We start from the raw sequence: 6,510 nt of genomic DNA on the forward strand, positions 1-6,510 counted from the left end.
TAACAGCAGAGGTGTCTGTTTTGTTTCTTGCAGTGGAAAAGATCACTTATTTTAAGAAGAAAGAAAAGTCACTTTACAAAATGCTCTTTTGCCTGGGTGATATCAAATAAATTGTATGTTTTTCTGTGAGGCTCAGTTTAATGGGAGTTTCCATGAACTCACAAGACAAAATGATAGAAGGAAAGTTTCTCTTTGGAGTCTTGTTTATATAGAGGGTATCATTGTGTAGCCCTGACTGGTTTGGAACTCACTCTGTAGACCAGGCAGGCCTCGAACTCACAGAGATCCACTTGCCTCTGTCTCTCGAGTGCTGGGATTAATTATTTTTTAAGCAAATAGTTTTAAATAGCTACTGGCTTCTAAAAGCCTCTAGCTTTAGGAAGGTCAAAGATTATATCCAAGCATGGCTGACTCCTGTCTGCTTCAAGATTTAAGTATTTACAAGTATATCAGCTGGGCTGAGGAGCTGGTTCAGTGGGTAAGAATGCTCACTGCACAAGTCTTAGGATACGAGTTTGAGTCTCCGACACTCATGTAAAAAGTGGGGCATGGCCACACATACCTGTAACACCTGTGCTGTGTGAGATGGAGACAAGAGGCTCACTGGGGCTTGCTGGCTATCAAGCCCAGCTACTCTCCTCTCTCTCTCTCTCTCTCTCTCTCTCTCTCTCTCTCTCTCTCTCTCTCTCTCAGGTCTATGTGACATAAGATCTGTGTCCTCATGAAGAGCCATCTTTCCTCACAAGCACAGACCAGTGGGAACTGTCACAAGCACAAGCACTGGTCACCCTCAAGATAACCCATTGAGTCTCTAGATAGAAGACTGCACCTGCTATGCTGCTTCCTCTTAATGCGTGTCCAATTCTAATCTTCCCGTAACTATAGATGCTGTCTCTATTGGGAAGAGTTCATAATTCTCAGTAGTTTTAGTACTTTTGTAAAACTAAACATATTCTATATGGTGGTTTGAATAAGAATGCCCCCATAGGCTTGGTCCCCAGATGGCAGAACTAGGAAGGTTTAGGAGTTGTGGCCTTGGTGGAAGAAGTGTGTCACTGGGGAAGGCTTTGAGGTGTCAATCACTACTCTTTGCCTCATGCTTTAGATCAATATGTAAGTTCTGAGCCACTGCTCCAGTGCCAGGCCTACCTGCATGCTACCATGCTCCCCACCGTGATGGTTATGGATTCTAGTCCTCTAGAACTGTAAGCTCCCGATAAATTCTTTCTTATATGTAATATCTTAGGAATGTTATTTTGTCACAGCAATAGAAAAGTAACTAAGACACCCATCAGCAAATTCTTGGGAATTTACCCAAAGGAGATGAACTTACCTCCACACAGTCCTGCACTTGGACATTTATAGCAGCATTTTATTAGTGTGTTTTTGAAACAGGGTCTCACCAAGTAGCCCACACCTTTAAAGCTGATACTCATGCCTCGGGTTCAGCAGCTTTATTAACTGCAAGCACCTGGAGACAGCCAGGCCATTTTCTAGTAGGTGACAGGCCACTAATGAAGAGCCAGGGTTCTGCACCAGAAAGACCCCACAAGCCAGAAAGATACGGGAGAAACTTCATGGCACATTGCCAACCCTAGAAGGTGCTCATGGCTCGAGCCATGTGGTGTTAGGGGGAAGGTAGGGGCAGGCATCAGGGCAATGACTGGACTGCCTGGACTGCCATCACGCGCTTCCTCTGTAATAATTGCAGCTCCAATACAGACTCAGACAGTGGGGGAAGACAGGGCCTGTGGGAGGAGAGTAGGGTTGCTCAGGGCTTCCCAGTTTGTTTAGCCAGGTGCTTGAAAGTTGCCAAATAAAACAGATAGTGTGCTTGTGTGTAGAAGCACATGTATGTGTATGTACATAACTTTTTCTTTCTTTTCTTTCTTTCTTCCTTTTTCTTTTTTTTTTTTTTTTTTTTTTTTTTTTTTTTTGAGACAAGGCTTCACTAGCTGCACTACTAGCCCTGGTTTGCCCAAAATTTGCTATGTAAACGAGGCTGGCCTCAAACTCAGGAATCTGCCTGTCTCTGCCTCCAGAATGCTGGGACAAAAGTATATGCCACTACACTCAGAATTTCTTTTGAGACAGGGTTGGTCACTTGTTGTGCCCAGAGCTCGCCAAATTGGCTGGACTAACTGGCCAATGAGGTCCAAGCAAGTCTCCATCTCCCCATCACTGTGACAGCAGGAACCTGCAGCTGTGCCCAGGTCTTTATGTAGATGCTGAGTTTCTGGGGACCTGAGTTCAGGTCCCCATGCTTGCACAGCAAGCACTTTCCCTGACTGAGCCATCTCCAGGAAGTTTGGTCTCACTGTATTTGAAGTATTCCATGCAGACCACAGTCCTCACACAATGGCTGCCACAAACATGGAATGCCAAGTGTCTGGAAGCAGTCTACCAGATGCCTTTAAAGTCACATTCTCAACTGTCAGTACTGTAGACACTTGGCTTTTTGCTAACGGAACTATTGAGTTTACATAATCAGCCAGGCATGCAAGTCATACACAAATCTGTTCTTGCACATAATTATAAAGCTATCTGTTTATTCTACACAAGCATATACACTAGGCTTAAATTTATGATCTTCAGAAGCCAGCCCTGGGCTTGATAGGCATTTTTGTTTGCCCAAGTTTTGAATAACCAAGTCTCCTATAGCCATCTGCTTCTATTCCCATCCAATTTTTGCATGAATTCAAGTTTTTCCATAAACCTTTCTTGTATTTCTAGAAAGTAACTTCTCCCAACCCCAAGTGAGCTATCACTACTAATGTTTCTGCAGCCTGACGGGTCTTTCTAGGCTTGTGTTTTCCTCAACATGCCTGCTTTTCCTTTCTTGGGAGTTCCAAATGTGCCAGCTTAGCCAGCCATGGTAGTGCATGTCTTTAGTCACAGCACTCTGGGAGGCAGAGGCACATCTAAGAGCTCTAGGCCAGCCTGGTTTACACTGTGACACCCTGTCTTGAAAAAACAAAATGTTCCAGCCTGCAAACCTTTTTAAGAAGCCACCATGTGGAGGTGCATGCCTTTAATCCCAGTACTCAGGAGGCAGAGTCAGGGGAATCTCTGAGTTTGAGGCTAGCCTGGTCTATAGAGTGAGTTCCAGGACAGGATCCAAAACTACAGAGAAATCCTGTCTCAAAAACAAACAAGCACAAACAAAACAAAACAGAAGCCACAGGAAGTAAATCAGCTGATAGTGTTCATAAACCCCACATGAAGAGACAGCAACAGTAGAATGTCTTCAATTCTTTGTTTTGTTGTTTGTTTTAGAGATCTTTAGGGTTTCTTTTATTTTCAATTATGTGTATGTAAGGGAATGAGTGTGCTCAGAAAGGTCAGTAGAGGGCATCAGATCCTCTGTGCTAACCACTGATCCATCTCTCTAACCCCTTGATTCTTTTTTTGGACACAGTGTCTGGCTCCACAGCCAGGAATAGCCTAGAATTACCAATCCCTCCTGCCTGAGCCACCCAAGTACCTGGCTGGATTCCAGGTATACCCACAATGACCTGGCTCTTCCTCAGCTTTTAAGAATACAAAACCCTGGGGCTAAAGAGTGGTTCAGTGTTAAGAGCACTAGCTACGCTTCCAGAGGTTCCTGAGTTCAATTCCCAGCAACCACACAGTGGTCTACAGCCATCTACAGTGGGATCTGATGCTCTCTTCTGGCATAGAGTCAATAGATACTCATATACATTTTTAAAAAAGGAATACAAAATCCTTCTTTATTTGGATAATTAAAAAACAAAAATTGTAATTTAATTGCTTTAAATATAGATGGAAAACAAAACAAAATTAAAAATAGATGGTTTTCCTTTTTTTTCCCCAAACATATCAGGTCCCCCAGGCTATGACACCAACTGTCTAGAGTGACACCCTATGAGGGAATGATGGATATCAAGTTTATACATGTGCCAGTCCTGCCTTCAGTCTCCAGCTCCGGTCATCCTTGCTTCAGGGGTCCTCTCTGGGTGACAAATGGTGACATGTCAACCTCTGCACAGCTAAGCTGATTCTCATTAAGCAATCACTGAGAGTACAACATTGCCTAGGCATAGACAGGTTAGAATCAGACACAGGAAAGCACAGGACTGAATGTGACAATTCTGTTTATCTTCCATCTTGGTAATTTCACATGAATATCCAAAATTATAAACACCAGTATTTTCCCTTAGTCTGGCCCCACATAACTGCAACCCCCGAGGTACCACAGCATCCACAGCTGACACCTCTCCTCTGGGAGGATCTAATATTTATGTTTGCACAGAAGACATAATGGAATTCATAACTATAGTCAGTACAGATTGAGAAATGGAAATGGGGGTGTGTGCAGCTTCAGGCATTGGTGGCCTAAGTGAATCTGCAGTGCTAGAAGCTGAAAGAGAGACACTCTGAACCCAGGTTGTGATGAGCACCCCAAGTCTAGAGACCTGTACCTGCTCCCAATGCCCCCACATTTTCTAAGAGCAAAGATGACAAAAACTGCTGAGATGAGAAACTGTTTGCACACAAACAGAAAACCAGATATCCAGAGGTCAGAGTGATGATACTTGTAGAGCAGTTATAAAACACAAAACAAAAACTTCTGATAAAGAAAACACTGAAGGGTCTGGTGTAGTGACACAAGGCTTAATCCTAGCAAATGGGAGGTAGGGGCAGGGGATTTCTGTGAGTTTGAGGACGACCAGAGCTACAGAGACCAGAGGGAGGAGAGAAAGGGAGGAGAGAGCGGGTGGAGAGAGAGAGACAGAGAGAGAGAATACTGAGGGGTTGGAAAGACAGCTCAGGTAAGACTGGCTGCTCCTCACAACAGCCTGTGCTTCAAGCTTCAGGGGGATCCGGCCCCTCTGCACCTACACACATGCATGCCTAGACACATGAACACCTATGCACACACATGTAGACACATGCACACACCTAAAATAAGCATTTTAAAAAATATCAGAAATCTTATAGATAGCAAAAATAACACAATAGGAAAACCTTTATTTCTGTAAAATCTTCTAGTGAGTTAACCAATTTAGGAATAACTTTGAGAATGATAATCAGTTTGCAGTCATTACCAATTAAAAAATGATGTTCAGCTTCTCCCCTGAGAGGGAGCAACAGAGAGAGTGACTGCAGGAGAAGCCTATGTAGCTTTGGTCATGGCTGCACTGTTGGGTCTAAGATTAATTCATTCAGAAAGTCTTCATAAGCCAGAAACAGAACTCTGTAACAATAAAGAAACTTCCTTGACTATCGGCAAAGCCCCAAAACCTCGGCCTATAAACAGCAGAAGGGTTACAGCCTCAGCTGTGACCTTGACCCCCACCCCAATCACCACGGTAACATGCACACACCCATAAACAAGGCTTTCAGAGAACCCCTGCCAGTCCTACCACCAGAAGTGCCCAGCCTGATTAGTAAGGGCTGCCTGCCCCAAGGACTAGGCACTGTATGACCCGATAACAAATGCTCCAGATGCCAAAACACTCGTTAAATATTGGATCTGTCTTGTCCATACTTAACCAATCACCAGTCCAGAAAACATTCTCTAAATCTATAACAAGGCTATGCTGGCAGGACTCAGCCTACAGAAGATTTGGCACACACAGCATATATTCTAACAATGAAGCACTAAGAAAGAGTTAATTTGGGGGCTGGAGAGATGGCTCAGAGGACACTGGTTGTTCTTGCAGATGGCCTGGATCAGTTCCCAGCCCACATGGTGGGTGGCTCACAACTGCATGTAACTCCAGTTCCAGGGGACCTGACACCCTCTTTTGGCCTCTGTGGGCATTAAATGCACATGGTGCAGACATACAAGCAGGAAAAACTCACATACATAAAAATAAAATCTTAAAATGAGAAAAATGGAATTTGTAAGAAATTATTGGAGGATTCATGCAAACAAGGAAAACCTCCAAATTAACACTGAAATAATTACTATTACCTGGGAAAACCAAAACTGCAGAATAGGCACCATAGAAATGGCATTTCAAGACTGTAAAATTGACAAAGACAACAAATCAGAAGAGACAGCCATTACAAGTCCTGATTCAGCCAATTCAATAGAATATACACCATGCTTGCAAAGTATGAAAAAGAATATGAATATATTCCAATTTAAAGGGCTCCAATTTCCAGCACCACATGTTTCATGCATCCAAGACTTCCACTGTCAGTATATTAAATGACCATCTCCTATGTGTCTTCATTGAAAGTCATCAGTTTATGGGGTGCCAGGGTGCTTCTGTTTGCCACCCTAACAAAGAACTGTGCCCCATGTTCTCTGATAAAACAGAAGAGAAACAAAGCCCTGTCAGGAATGGGGGTTAGCACTATGCCCAGGCTGCTGTCTGCATGGCTCTATATTGCTTCTTCTCTCTCTCTGCTTCCCTCCCCCCCCTCTCTCCTCCCCTCCCTCTCTCTCTCTCTCTCTCTCTCTCTCCCCAGGAGCAGGCACCTATATGTGTCAGCAATCTACCCTTAGCTTTCAATGTTAACAGGCTGTTCTTCCTT

Source organism: Cricetulus griseus (genome assembly GCF_003668045.3).
Source record: "Cricetulus griseus strain 17A/GY chromosome 1 unlocalized genomic scaffold, alternate assembly CriGri-PICRH-1.0 chr1_1, whole genome shotgun sequence".
NCBI lineage: Eukaryota > Metazoa > Chordata > Mammalia > Rodentia > Cricetidae > Cricetulus > Cricetulus griseus.